Genomic DNA, 15,813 nt, shown 5'->3' with positions numbered 1-15,813 from the left:
AGGACTATCACCACGTGCTCGTAGCCACATTCATAGCCACGCCTATAGCTAGGTGAGTACAAAACATGGGATACTTGTAAGGATTCATAGAAACATATTGCCCATCTTCCCACAACCACCTCTTAGGCCGGAATGCAAGGCAGTCTTTTTCCCATACTTTATGTGCCCTGCCCATTACAAACACATTGTATGACACTCGATAACCCTTAAGAACTTGAGACCTGGTAGAGTATCATCTTGTGCTGCATATTTGCAATCAGATGGTGTGGGAGGGTATAGGCTCATTGACTCTGATAAGGCAGCCTGCAGATAGTTCATCTTTCTCAATTCATCAAAGGAAAAGGTTCCTATCTCTGTGGTTGCATTACAATCTGTGTGGTGTTGTGGTTTGGATTCGTTAGCTTTAAGGATCCCTTTGATTTCTTCATACACAGATTTCTCTACTCTTGCAATGACAAAGCTTGAGAACCTTTTTACTTCTTCTAAGGCATCTAAAAGCTTCTTCTCACTCCCAATTTTCAACAATCTCCTTATCTGCCAGATGAAATTGGGTGTCAAGAATCTGCCTGCAGTGACTTGAAGGGACACTTGGAAACTTGCTGCACCATCGACATGCTCCTCCTCATCTGCATCCTCCTTATCATATCCATCCTTCTTATCATGTGCAATAAGCGATGATGATTTGGTGAACCTCCATTTCACTTCGAAACCGGCCTCAACAATCTTCATCTTTGAGTGTGCTGTTGGCCGCTTTATACTTAAAACTCGAGACGTTGGACGATAGATTTTCCAGAGTTTCCCTTGCCTGCCTGCTTTGAAGAAGAGGAGGAAGTACGGTGCACAACTAGAGGCTTGGAATTGGCCAGAACCTTGGACTTGAGCCTAGCAGGACTGACGGGCAGTTTAGAAGCTGGTATGTAGCTGGGCTTCATGGGTTTACCCGTATTACTCGGCTTGCCACGAGTCGGATGAGCAGCCATCCAGAAAGCAACTTCGTGGACATTTTAGCAGGCCTGCCCACCATAGCCTGAACACGTGTAAGTGCATGGTTGGTGGCCTCGCTGCAAGCTACTCCTCCTTGTCACTTATAACCTTGCCACTTTGTTTTTCTTGTTGTATGGTTTGTTGAAGCCATCTACTGGAAGGAAATTCTGGAAGTTGAGGAAGTGAATCTGGGCATGGCAATGCTCTAGTTGTTCGACTCTTTCTAAAATTTGAACGATCTCGGTCTCTTTCCCTCTTTGCTAGGTTATACCTCTCGGTCCATTTCTCCATAGCACTAGAGTTGAGGATACAAAATTTATTAATATTCTCTCACAATGCCATATCAATTGTTCTCTGAAGCCCTTGTCCTTGAGGCTCTTCTCCAACCAGCCAATCATCCTCTGCTTGTGTCATAATGGTGGCATATCTAGGTCTGACGTACTAAGAAATTCTGTTATATATACAAGAGATTATTAAACAAGCCATTTCATTGCCATAGTTCCCTCAGGGCGAGCTTTTTGAAGAACAAAACCTTTCATTGCCTTCATAAACTCTCGAGGAAGAATATCCATCGACTACGAACAACACCTACTATAGCAATCTCGTCAACCACATGAACAAGTAGGTGAAATTGAATGGTCAAGAAACTTGTTGGAAAGAATTTATCTGCCATTGTAACTGCTGCAATGGAGTTTAGACCAGCGTGAATCAAGTGTTGAAGTACGGTGTGATGAAGTATGGATCCGGGGGAAAGGCAAGCTATCTCGCAGGATTTGTAAGTTTTCTCTTTGACATTTTCCACTAAGTACTTCATGTGTCGTCATGCTTTTCATATTTTATGCATGTTGAAATTTGTTGTAGGGAAGGGTAACAGGTCACCCCCAACATCTAGGGAAAATAGGTACAACAACGAAGCAACTTGGGAGTGGCTCAAACACCAAGGAGTGGTCACTGAAACAAATATCCAAAGAGCTCAATATACAACTTGGTGAGACTCTAGACATGATTTTTAATTATCACCCAACTTGTTTTTCTTGTGGCTAATGTGTTTGCATTGTATCACTATTTTACATAGAAAGACGAGGATACTAAAACTGGTGGTGATGATGAAGGTGGTGGTGAACGTGGTGAAGGTGTGAACAAAGATTAAGATGAAGATAATGAATTAGTTTAATTAGTGTCTTCATCTTTATTCATTTTTGGAACATAAACACCTGATGTATTTTGCAACTTTGTATATAATTTGTAAGAAGTAAAGACCATGAAATTTTTGCATTGCATTTTTCGGTGTTTAAGTGTTTTTAAAAAACATACAAATTTAAGAAAAAAAATTGGGATATAATGGGTGAGATATGGTTATTAAAAAAATTATTTGTAGGACTATCACCGCGTGCTCGTAGCCACATTCATAGCCACGCCTATAGCTAGGTGAGTACAAATTTTCCCCATTTATAGACTCTTTGAATTTTTTGCAGCTTTTCACGTGGCTGTGCTCTTGATTTTTTGTGGTGTCTCACTTAAACTAGCCCTTCCAAAAGTGAAGAAACCCATTATTATAAAACACAAAGGCACATGCTAAATTAGAGCCCACACTTGAGCAAGTGGAGTATTAACCACTAACCTTGCGTGAGCATATCCCAAATCTTATACGAGAGCTCTACTAGAGCCAATCATTGAACTTATTCAAGAGATTTAGAGAAAACCACAATGACCTTGACCAATTGTATGACCATTCTCAATAGACAATAAAAAGAGCCAATTTCAAAAACTTTACCTCTAGAACCAATTGAGTCAGGTTCCACATTGCTAGATGCAGTGAGAGAGGACTTAGTAGGAGGTAAAATTTGGCCCAATTCAGCCTTTCATGGGTCTTCATAGTCACCATAATCAGGTTAGAGATGATATAAAGGAAGAGAAATTTAATATCATCAAAATTAGTCAAGGAAGATTTGAGTTAAAACATCTAAGTCAAAAGCAGGAGCCAAAATCAAAGAAAGTGCATTAAGGCAATCCAAGACCCTTTAGTAGATGTTTTTAATTTAGCTTAAGTATGGTTCTTGATTACGTGGAAATGTGCCAAAGATCGAACAAGATCTAGCATTAAAAATCTTGTAAGACCAAGATCTTTAAATAATCAATCAGTGTCTTAAGGGCACAAATATATATGGACTATAGATAATCTAACCCCATATAACTCAAGTAGAAGAATATGGAATAAGACAAGGCTCAAGGCAATCGAGAAGAAGGTCATTGGGTTATCTATCATAAGGTAGAGCCTTTAGTAATGAGATTTTTCTCGAAATGAAATGAAAATTGGAATTAAAATTTAAACTAGATTTCAATTTTTAGTTTTAGTATTAGTTGAGGTTAAAGTACTTGCTGGGAATTGCAACTCATACATTACTCATTAACTCAATCACAAGGCTCTAATCCAAGATGATGGAAGTAGCCAAGGGAATATAAAAGATTGTTAATAAGCTAAAAGCTCAAGCATTAACCTCAAAGCAAGCAACTTAAGAGATCAAGGTGCAAGCCCTAAAGGCTCTAATCCAAGATGATGGAAGTAGCCAAGGGAATATAAAAGGTTGTTAATAAGCTAAAAGCTCAAGCATTAACCTCAAAGCAAGCAACTAAAGAGATCAAGGTGCAAGCCCTAAAGGCTGGTAGCCCCTAAAAAGGCTAACAAAATAAAACCAAAGGTCCTCCAAAAGAATAAGACCTCAAAGAGCACATGTAAACATAACGCATGATAAGTTGTCAAGGATGAAAACATTGTGAACATTGAAAGTGGTTGACATGAGAGTTCCAAAGCTTTTACATCCCTTTATGGAGATAAGTGATCTCCCATGCAAAACAAATCTTCCCAAAGAGAAGAAACCCATTAATTACAAATCCTTATGAAGAAACTCATGGAGAACCCAAATTGTGTCTTGAAGAAAGAGAATATAAAAGAAGACCAAGAGATTGTAAGAAAGATACATGATAAATTAGAGCCCAAACTTGAGCAAGTGGTGGAGTAAGGACCACTGATCCTACCCCAAACCTTGGTTCAAAGGTCCGGTCATAGAACCTATGTGAGGGACCCTCAGAGCGAAGCAATGGTGTTGACCAAACTTATGACCACTACTGATGTAGTGAGTGAGGACTTAGCGGGAGCCTATATTGAGGACTCCCTCATAGAACCTATGAGGAAGGACTTAGTGGGGGGACTTAATGAGAGCCTATGAGGCTCCCTCATAGAACCTATGAGGAAGGACTTAGTGGGAGCCTATATTGAGGACTCCCTCATAGAACCTACGAGGACGGACTTAGTGGGGGGACTTAATGGGAGCCTATGAGACTCCCTCATAGAACCTATGTGGGGGGACTTAATGAGAGCCTATGACGCTCCCTCATAGAACCTATGTGGGAGTTTTGAAGTAAAACCAGAGGCTTTCAACAAACTTATGACCATTCTCAAGAGGCTATAGGAAGATTCAATTTTGAATCCTCTATCTCTAAAATCAAATCAATCATACCCCACATTGTTAGATGCACTGAAGGAGGATTGGGAGGTAAAATTTATCCTTTCAGGTGTCTTTACAGTCACCATATAAACTTTCTCCAAGGTGGTTAGCAACGAGTTTATTTCATCCCCTCTAGAGGAACATATCAATGGACATGGCAGGTTTGAGTGAGTGTGAATATCATACTTGGGTCATAGCAAGACTCACAAGCTTCTTGTCCTTGGAATTCTGAGTCTTGATAAGTTCTCTTTTTGTAAGGAAGGTATCACCTTTGGAGAGACTTATCTAAACCTAAGGAAAAAATATCTAAATAGAGGAACGTAAGGAGGAGGATGAGATGTGCACTCTCATTCTATACCCAAAATCAAAGGACACATGTCCTAAATACCCATAAAGAAGCTCGAAAACTACTTTGAAAATGATGAAATAAATGTCATGTTACCTATGGTTTATAAAGGAGAAATGGTCTCTTTGTGACGTTAAATGGTGATGTTGGTGCCAACATACTTAACAAGGACGTTTTGGAGGCCTAGTGGGGAAGTCCCCACCACTATTCCTGCACATAAGCCTCATTGTTAATCTTATCTAATGGAAACAAATTCAAACCATTGGGTAGCCTAGAAGATGCAAAGATCAAGACCTTGAGGCTAAGAAGATGCAAAGATCAAGACGTTGAGGCTAAGTTTCCCTATTTCCACACATTTGTGATGACGATGTATTTCTAGATAAGAGGGTCGTACACCATGATCCTTCAAAGGCTTTATGCAAGGTTAGTTCTCACGATTGGGAAACCAATCACATTTAGATATGCAAGGGTAACCAATCCTCGAAAAATAACTGTTTAAAAATAGAGAAGAGTCATCCCATGGGTCCAAGAATTCTTGCCAATGAGTTTGACACGACTCTCTGAACCACTTTGCCTCTTGTAGAGGCAAGCAACTGGTATGATTGGGTTCATGTCTTGGAAATGATAGACATGTTGGAGCTCTATATATGGCTCACTCTACCTAACTTGGTCTCACCTATATATATGTATCTTGTCCTCAATATGAATCAGTCTTTGGGAGCGTACATGATGTGTCTCTTGTCTCGTCTCTTTCTCTCTACATTTCAACATGGTATCAGAGCATCTATGAGGGAAGCATCTATGTCTTCTTGTTAAATTCATGATTATAATTTCATGTCTTACAAGATTGTTTTTTGATTGTGTGTTGTCTACATGATTTTATAGCTTAACTTGTTGTAATTAGAGTTGTTTCTTAATTGCGTCCGTAGATTGTATTGTGCTGGTGAATCCTATCAAAAAAGTTTGTCAAACGGAGTTGTGAGTCAAAAGTTATGACAGTTCAGGCAAACTGCATCTGTAAAACAGCAAAACAGGTTCTTTGTGTGAGCACACAGGTTTCGTCTTCATCAAGTGTCTTTGTGAGCACACAGGTTTCGTCTTCGTCAAGCGTTTTTTAGCAAACCGCCAAATCTAGCTTTTCCGTCAAGCGTCTACCAATGAATCTTGCGTCCCACGTCTCGGATTTTGCTTTTTTTTAGCAAAGCGACCAATCTAGCTTTTTCATCCAGCGTCTACCAATGAATCTTGCGTCCCACGTCTCGCTATTTTGCGGACTCTTTTCTTATTGACGTCTCTTACCTCTTGCGGTCGTCCTTGTCTATGGTGTGCAAATTTTGTGATTTTATCTTATACGTCTTCTCACAGATAGATATGGCTATGACTGTTCTCGTCAATGGTTTTCCTTCTGGCCAACGTTCTATTCCTTCTTTTCAAGGCCAAGGGTTTCCCGGTTGGAAAGCAAAGATGCTGTTAATTCTTGAAGGCGATGAGCTCTCAGATGTTGTTATTGGCAATTCTCTATGTCCGTCTCAGCCTATTATTCCGAATTCTGACAACGTTCTTATCATGGAAGGCCCTGTTTTTGATGCATGGCGTCTTGCTTATATGGATTGGCAGAGGCGTGATAAAGCAGCTCGTCGGTATATTCTTTCTGCTCTTAGTGATTCTCTCATGCTTGATGTGTATGACTTTCCTACTTCCCATGACGTATGGGAGTATCTTATAGCAAATTTTCAGAAAAAGTCTGTTACAGAAACACTTTATTTGAGAGGTTTGCTTTCAAAGTTACAGTATGAAGTTGGTACTACTATGACGAGACATATTGATTCTTTCAAATCTATTATTAATCAACTTGCTGCTGCGGGTGATCCTGTTCCACGAAAGCAACTTATTACAATTCTTCTTGATACAATAAAGGATCCGTCTTATGACAACATTGTTACCATTCTTTCTAACAAGGACGGTCTTGTTTTGACCAAACTTGCATATCTTTGATTGAGTATTCTCAACGTCAACAACGACGTAGTGTTGGTCATGATGCAGTTATGTTTTCACAACAAGAGGAGCCTGAGTCACAACAGTTGGAACGGGCCTTTAATGTGCGAAGGCGTTCTTTTCAACGAGGCAACCGTAGAGGTGGTCGTCGTGGTGGTAGTTTCTCTCGTCTCAAATTTTCTAACAAGCACTGTTCTTACTGCAATAGGAATGGTCATACTGAAGATGACTGTTGGGCACGTCAATATGATGAAGAACACAACATTACCACAAAACAACCACGTTTATCTAGAGATTCTTCTTCTTGTGATTATTGTGGAAAATCTGATCATCCCTCTTCCATGTGCTTTAAGCGTCGATTTGATGTAGATCGAAATCGAGCATATGCAGCCGAGCATCATGATAATGTTATGCTTGAAACAAGTTGTGTTTTATGTTCAGTTCCCCCAGACAGAATACTTCATGTACGTGATGGTTCACTTTTCATTATTGATTCTGGTGCTACAGGACATATGACATATGAATCTAAGTGGCTACATAACTATCATTCTTTACCTGTTAAGCGTGTTGTTTATCTTGCTGATGATACAACTTGCCAAGTCAAGGGCATTGGAGATTTATATCTTGGCACCTTATCTTCTTCAACTCGAGTTTTACGAGGGGTTTTACATGTCCCAGAACTTCAACGTAATCTTCTTTCAGTTGCAAGACTTGTTGATCTTGGTTTGTTTGTTGGATTCGACCACACCAAATGCCGCATTGAGAAAGATGGACAGATTATTGCAACTGCTTCTCGTAATGGCAATTTGTTTGAGCTCTCTCTTAATGATGCTGTAGCAAATGTTGTCACTGCTCCAGGGGATCATGATTGCAAGATATGGCATCATCGCTTTGTTCATGCTGATTTCTCAAAGCTTCTTAATCTTCATCGTCAAGGTCTTGTACGCGGAATGGATCTTAAAGCTCATCCTCATATAGGAATCTGTGAGTTTTGTGCTCTTGGCAAACACAATCGTAAACCCTTTCCTCTCTCGAATTCAGTTCATCCTCATGATTTGTTGGATCTTGTTCATACCGACATTTGTGGACCTTTGCCTCCATCGAGAACACAACATCGTTATTTCATTACATTTATTGATGATTACTCACGGTATACAGTTGTTTTCTTGCTTCAACAAAAATCTGAGGCGTTATCTGTTTTTAAGCAATTTCACAAGACTGCCGAACTTCAAACTGGACGTCGCCTCAAGAAACTTCGTAGCGATAATGGTGGAGAATATGTGTCTCGTGAGTTTGAGAGTTATTGTACGGACCATGGTATTCATCATGAACATACAATTCCATATTCACCTCAACAGAACGGTGTTGCTGAACGTAAGAATCGCACTATTATCAATGCTATACGATGTATGCTGATTCATTCTGGGTTATCTCGTGTCTTCTGGAGTGAAGCTCTCTTGACAGTAGTCTTTGTTCAGAATCATCTTCCTACTACTGCTCCTTCTGGTAAGATACCCATCACAGCATGGACAGGTGAAATTCCTTCTGTATCTCATTTTCGAACCTTTGGATGTATTGCTTACATTCATGTTCCTAAAGAAACACGAGCAAAGCTTGATGCTCCTGGCCTTAAAGTTATTTTTATTGGGTATTCTGACACTTCCAAAGGCTACAAATTCTATGACCCGTCCTCCAAGAAAGTGCTTGTGAATCGTGATGCTATTTTCAATGAACAGCTTATGGGCGGTACATGGTCCATGGATGATTCTGATGATACTAAATCTTTGCTTCAAGCTTTTCCATTCTTGTGTGATGATGAATCTTCTTCTATAGAGCAAATTTCCTCTTCACAACCATCTAAAGAGCAACTTTCCTCTTCACAACCATTGATTCCGAATGCTGTCATTGATGATGTTGACATTTTTATTGATCTGCCTATTGATTTTGAGCATGGTTCTTGTCATGTTTATGATGAAGATTTTGAGGCTAATGTTTTCTCTACTTCTGAAGATCCAGCCACGTACAGTGATGCTATATGTTCTCCACAAAAGGATCAATGGCAAGAGGCTATGGAAGCAGAGTATGATTCTCTTATCTCTAAAGGTACATGGATACTCACTGAGCTACCTCCTGGCCGTACTGCCATTAAGTGTAAGTGGGTATATAAGACAAAATTTAAAGCAGATGGATCCTTTGACAAATTCAAGGCACGTTTAGTTGCCAAAGGTTATTCTCAAGTTGCTGGCGTTGATTATCACGAAACCTTTTCACCAGTTGTTCGCATTACTAGTATTCGGGTTTTATTGGCATTTGCTATTCAATTTGACTTAGAAATTCATCAGATGGACGTGCGCACAGCTTTCTTGAATGGAGATTTGAATGAAGAAATTTACATGGAGCAGCCAGAAGGATTTGTTATTGCAGGGAAGGAAGATCTTGTTGCTCGTCTTCATAGGACTTTATATGGTCTTAAACAAGCTTCACGGGCCTGGTACATCAAGTTTGATCTTTTTCTTACATCCCATGGTTTTCTCTCTTGCTCTTCTGATCCCAACTTATTTACCAAACACCAAAATGGTAGTTTTGTAATCCTTGCCCTTTATGTGGATGATACAATCCTTGTTTCCAATGATTTGGGATTTCTACACCAAAGTAAGCAGTTGTTATCTTCGGCATTTGATATGGTGGATCTTGGAGAGCTTCACTCGTGTCTTGGCATTCAGATTCAAAGGGATCGCAGTAAAGGTATTTTATTACTTCGACAGTCAAAGTTTATTGAAGATACTATTAAGAAGTTTGGTTTGGAATCTGCACATTCAGCAACTACTCCTTGTCTTGCGAGTTCCATGAAAAACACTTCTGATGGTGGTGGCCAGCTTGGTATAAATCAACCATATGCTAATTTGGTTGGATGTCTTCAAGTTGTTGGTTTGAACACTCGTCTTGACATTTTGTTTATTGCTAACTATCTCGGGCAACACCTTGCATGTCCTTCTCTTAAGCATTGGTCTTCAGCAAAGCGCGTGTTGAAATACTTGAAAGGCACTATAGATTATGGTTTGGTTTATCAACGACAATTCACATCCGACTCCATTCCATCTCTTTCTCTTTTGGGTTACACAGATGCAGATTGGGCCAGCTCACATTTATCTATGCGATCTACTAGTGGCAATTGTTTCTTCATTAATGGTTGTCTTATTTCTTGGACCAGCAAGAAACAACGTTGTGTTGCAGTTTCTACAACCGAATCTGAATATGTTGCGGCATCACTTGCAGCTCGTGAACTCATTTGGCTTCGACAAGTGTTGACAGATATCGGCCATTCTCCTCTTTCTAGTACACCCTTGCGGTGTGATAATCAGAGTGCTATTAGTCTTGCAAAAGACTATGTCCAACATAACAAGTCAAAACATATTGCTGTGCATTACCATTATGTTCGATACGAAGTACGCAAAGGCACTATCATGATTGAACATTGTCCAAGTGACCAGATGATTGCAGATATTCTTACCAAAGGTCTCAATGAGTCACACTTCATTCTATTGCGCTCAGAGCTTGGAGTTGCCTCGGGCTCACTCTTTCTAGATTAGGCTCTTTACTCTTATGGTAGCTTTGTACATATATGGTTGTAATCTTCTAGACACCATGCACTTTGCACATTCCACAATTGCTCACTATGACCTCTTGGTCATTTTGTATATTTGTACATAGATGCACAATGCACTTTCACATCATTACTTCTGGTTCATATTTTCACATTTGTATAGGGGCTTGGGTTTTTCCCTTGTACTCCCCAAGGGTTTTTTCATCCATAGCTAGAGACCCTTGTTTGAGTGGGGGTGTTGGAGCTCTATATATGGCTCACTCTACCTAACTTGGTCTCACCTATATATATGTATCTTGTCCTCAATATGAATCAGTCTTTGGGAGCGTACATGATGTGTCTCTTGTCTCGTCTCTTTCTCTCTACATTTCAACAAGACACTCTCTCAAAAAATCTTGGGCATAAAAAAAATAACCTTCCTATTCATGCTTAGTGAAGTATGCCTAGAGAAAATAAAGACTTTGAACTAGAAGTAGCTATATAATGATTCATCTAGCAAGGACCCCTCCACCACAGGAAGAAGGGATGTCTTCTATATTGCCCACACCATCACTCGGGCAAGAAGGATAAAATAATATTCACCACATATAAATCCTAAGAAATATCTTCTCCCCATGGAGATGGATCTTCACTAGCTTTGCTAGGTTGAGCTTGTGGATTCGACGTCCTTTAGAAATTGGGAAGTTCAACATAAATAAGATCACCCTTCATGCCAAGATGATCGCAAAAAAAGGTTAGGAGCCCACTAGCTCCAAGAAAGCTAAAAGCTTTGCGAAAACTACCAAATGCAAGCTCCCAACATGCCTAGCTTAAAGTTAGCCCATTGATTAGCCATACTAGTAAGGACAGGTTATGTTTGCTTCTAGCTCCTGGATTTCTTATCCGTGAGAGTACGTTCTCATACTAGTCGTACCCTTCTATGTTTTTGTGGTTGTTTATGTTTGCTCTATACATAGTGGTTTTTAGGTGCATACCCCACAAGCATATCCTACAATCCATGAAATTACATTTCAGACTACATTTTGAATCCATGTGGTATGGTTATGTAATTTTAGGTTCAAACACTTTTTATGATTTTGAAAGCAAGCGCCATAGGTCTTTGTATAGAAACTTGTCAAACACTTCATGTGTTTGACAAGCAAGCCACACTAAGCATGACTAGATCTTAGACTAGAAACTTTTCATGTCAAACACTTCTTGTGCTCTTGCAAGCATGCCGCACATAGCATGACTGTATCTTAGACTAGAAACGTGTCAAAAACTTCATGTGTTTTTACAAGCATGACAACATCTTAAACTGGAAACTTGTCAAACACTTCTTATACTTTTGCAAGCATGACTACATCTTAGACTAGAAACTTGTCAAACACTTTATGTGCTTTCAGTGTGTAGATGGACATGCAAATCGAAATTTGAAAAGTAAAATGTAGTCTATTTTTGGAGTCGACTTTCACATACAGCTGATTTTGGCGATTCCACCCGCATTGGGTTGTAGACCGCATATGTTCTATATAGACCGGATAGACTAATATGTAAGAATGGTTATGACTTAGCTATTGCAACCACAGATGATCTTATTGATTAGAACATGATAATTAATTATATTAAAAACAAAGATTCCTATATGACTTGAAAGAAATAAAAGACTAAGAGAAGTTAAGAAGATCATATTAGGGAGTTCGGGAAAATCCCAATTCCCATTTTGCAAGATCAAAAAATGGAGGGCATGGTGAATCCTTTTAAGATTTTGTCAAAACCCCCTCATGTAACATATCGTTGGAAAGCTCTTGAAGAGTAGGTTCTAAATCCACATTCTCTGACAAATTTAGAGTTATGTTAAAGATACACCAAAAAGTAGATTGAAAAGAAAATTTCCAAAGTAATGAGATTTTCCCAAACTCCCTAATATGGTCTTTTGAGGACTGTTTGAATTAAAAGCTTGTTTTTACACTTGAGGTTGATTCTGATTGATTTGAATATGATTCACTTAGAAGATTATGGACTAGAGATCTGATAAGCATGACTTGTCATTGCTTTGTTTGAAATGAATGATTTATATACATGTGTATAAATGATTGATATGCATGTGTATGATGATGAGACTCGACATGAGATTTTGAGATTCGGGCTGATGGTTCTTAGACAGGGAATGTCAGACAGAGAATAAGATTTATGCCCTCTGGGAGCCATGTGGTAGAACCCAGAGAGGAGGAGATTCGGAAAGAGGCATACCGGGGATAGCGGCGATGTCCAATGTGGAGGTTGGGTGGACGCGCATCGAATAAAGCCCTAGATTGGCTGGATGTTGGTCATTATGACTAACCATGTTGTTGAGCATGGTGATGATGATAGAATATTGAGATAGACACATACATTATGATTGATTGAGATGCTATGCTGCGATTGATAGAGATTTATATCATGTAAATGTTTGTTTGAGATTACATGATTCTTTGTGTATGTGATAAGGACCTTGGATATGGCATGCATGCTTGTTTGCTATTTGAGAAGGCTGATTTGATTGTATCGCTATGTAGAAATAGCAGGATTAAGTGAGTTTAATGTTTTCTTAGATTAAGTTGTACGATTAAGATATGGTTAGATTCAGGACCGTCACAGTAGCCTATTATTATTTTTAAGAAGTTCTAAAACTGCTTGTTCCATTTGCTCAAGAAGGATACACATAATCACTTGATACTTGAAATGGCCATAATGCGGTTTAAGTTACTTTGAGAATCCAATTTATTCATATCTAAAAACCTTGGAGAGTAAATCAGGCCTAAGAAATGATTACGAGTGTGAGGAACATATAAAGGAAGAGAAAATTTGTAGCATCAAAAAGTAGTCAATGATGAAGACTTGACCGAACGCATCCAAGTCAAAAAAAAGGAGCCAAAATTAAAGAAACTGAATTCTGGCAATCGAAGAGTGTTTAGTCTAGGTGCTTCATTTAGCTTCAGTGCGATATTCGATTGTGTGAAGCTATGCCAATGGTCAAAGAAGATTTAGCACTAAAAATCTTGTAAGATGAGGACGTTCAAACAATCAATCAGTCTTACGGGCACAAAGACATATGGATTGTAGAGAATCAAACCCAACACAATGCAAGCATAAGAATGTGGAATTAGCAGAGCTCGAAAAGAAGGGCAATTCGGATATCTATTGTAAGGTAGAGCTTGCTTTAATGATGATTCTTGCAAAATGAAATGGAAATTGGAATCAAAATTAAAACCAGATTGGATTTTTAGGTTTAGTATTAGTTGAGGTCAGTTGTTGCTGGGCATTGCAACTCTACCATATATTCAGTAGGATTTTCATTCTTTTGGATTTTTTTCTGTGTTGTGTTGTTAGACCATTTCATATTATATGTGTCATTCGATAGATGTTACTGTTATTTTGTTTCTTCTTGCAAGATGCAAGATTCTTAGTCCCACTCCCTTTAGAAAAGCATAGTCAGTTCCTAAACATGGGAGATATCTTTTTGAGATCGGTGCAGACCGAGAATGGTGTGATGCAAACACACCCGATGTAACGTCATACAAGCAATTAGAGGAGGTGATATACATATACTACTTGGAGATACCTTGGAAGACGCGCGGCGTCTGAGGGCACAACAGCACTGCAAGGACGTTAAAATATTGTTCCTTTATAGAAAATGTAAGAATTAATTGTGTTATTCAATATCAAACTACAAGCGGGAGCTGGAGCGTCTAAGTGAGGGTCTTCTGAACGCTGGCGATGAGGCGGTGCACATCGTCGTCGTCGATGCCAAGGGTGGCCTCGAGAACTTCGTCAGGGAGGGGCGTCTTGGAAGAAAAGAGGGCAGCAGCCAGCTGAGAGACGCCCGGGTTCTGGCTATTGAGGGAAGAGATGGCCAAGGCGGTCTTGGACTTGTGCGGGTTGAGCTGGAAGTGTACGAGGCCACGAGGGAAGACGAAGAGGTCACCGGCATAGATGGTCTGGTAGAAGAGGGTGTTGTTTGGCGCAGTGGAGACGAAGCCCACAAGCAACGTGCCCTCGGCCAGGTAAAGCACCTCGGTGGCACGCGGGTGTACATGCGGGGGGTTGAGGCCCTTGGGCTTATAGTCGATGCGCGCGACAGAGAGGCCCTGGGTGTTCAGCGCCCCGAAGGAGGCCGCGCTGGCAAGGTTGACGGCCACACCCAGCTCACCTGTGAAGTTAGCCGCCTGGCGTAGCTGCGGCGAGGCGAAGTCGGAGGACTTCACGTTGGCGGCGGGCTTGCAGGCCAGCCCGTTGAAGGTGAGCATGCCCAGCTGCTGTTGCTGCTCCGCGGAGTTGAGGGCAACGCAGAAGTCCTGCAGGGGGTCCTCATCCGCGGCGCTCACCCAACTGGGATGAGGGCCGGCCTGCAGGAGTAGGACAACTAGAACTGCCGTGCTCACGAGCACAGGAAAGGCGGGCGCCATTTAGTTCGTTTTTTTTGAAATGTTTGGATTAATTGATGATAGCGGAAATGCAGAATTAACGAACGCAGACACTAGTGCTCGACATAGATCCTACGAGATGTTATATAGCGCCGCGTCGTAGGCGACCTGTTCCTCCTCTCTCGTTACTGCACGCGGGTGCAGGCCCAGCTGCCGGCGGCAAGCCGGCCTCTGCGAGGTTGACTTGTCCACAATTTTTAAATGTTAAAATCCACGTTTTAATCTTGGCCCCAAATGCTTCTCTCGCCTTGCATATTGATTAATTATAGTAAAAAACATGCGAGGAATCTTCCAATGATTCCACTGTCTTGATTCTTTGTGAACCTCTTGGGTGTTGTTATTTTTGGAGAATTATCAAATATGCCTTGTTTAGCGAGAACCCTAAGTTAACTGCTCTCTCTCTCTAAAGAATAAACCCTATCACTCTCTAATGCAACAACAAGGACATCCACACGCTCATTGTATTCATCTCTAATACAAGTGAGAGGCTCAAGCAAATCTCTCTCTCTCTCTCTCTCTCTCTCTCTCTCACACTCACGAAAAAACCCTATCACTCTCTAATGCAACGTAGCTATAAAGAGCTACCAATTTCCACACAAATAAGTATTCCGCATCACTAAGACTCAAAACATGCCAACAAAGTGGCCGATATCCACATCACTAATACTCGTCTAAATGTAAAGTCCAATAAACATGGTCCCTACTATCCTACCAACTACACTCTTATTCTAGCCACTTTCCTTTCATATTTGGCTCCACATAAACGAACCATACTCCAAAAAAAGAAATATGCTCCCCCTCCATCACCAGATTCCACTACAATAAATGAAGACTAGAGCCGCATATGAAGAGCCGACAAAAGGATCTATAAATGGAAAAAAACATTCATGCAGCTATTAGCGCACCTATGTATGCGGCTACGAGCACGCGACT

At 40.3% G+C, this 15,813-nt stretch overlaps 1 pseudogene; it reads right to left on the bottom strand.

Moving 5' to 3' along the window:
* Positions 1-14,145: 14,145 nt before the first annotated feature.
* On the bottom strand, positions 14,146-14,862 carry LOC147606135 (putative germin-like protein 2-1 pseudogene; annotated as a pseudogene).
* Between the last annotated feature and the right edge of the window lie 951 nt (positions 14,863-15,813).

The sequence above is a fragment of the Cibotium barometz genome, chromosome 58 (genome assembly GCF_041138505.1).
Source record: "Cibotium barometz isolate CiBa-2024 chromosome 58, ASM4113850v1, whole genome shotgun sequence".
In the NCBI taxonomy this organism is placed as follows: domain Eukaryota; kingdom Viridiplantae; phylum Streptophyta; class Polypodiopsida; order Cyatheales; family Cibotiaceae; genus Cibotium; species Cibotium barometz.
This window is presented reverse-complemented; position numbering and strand designations above follow the sequence as displayed.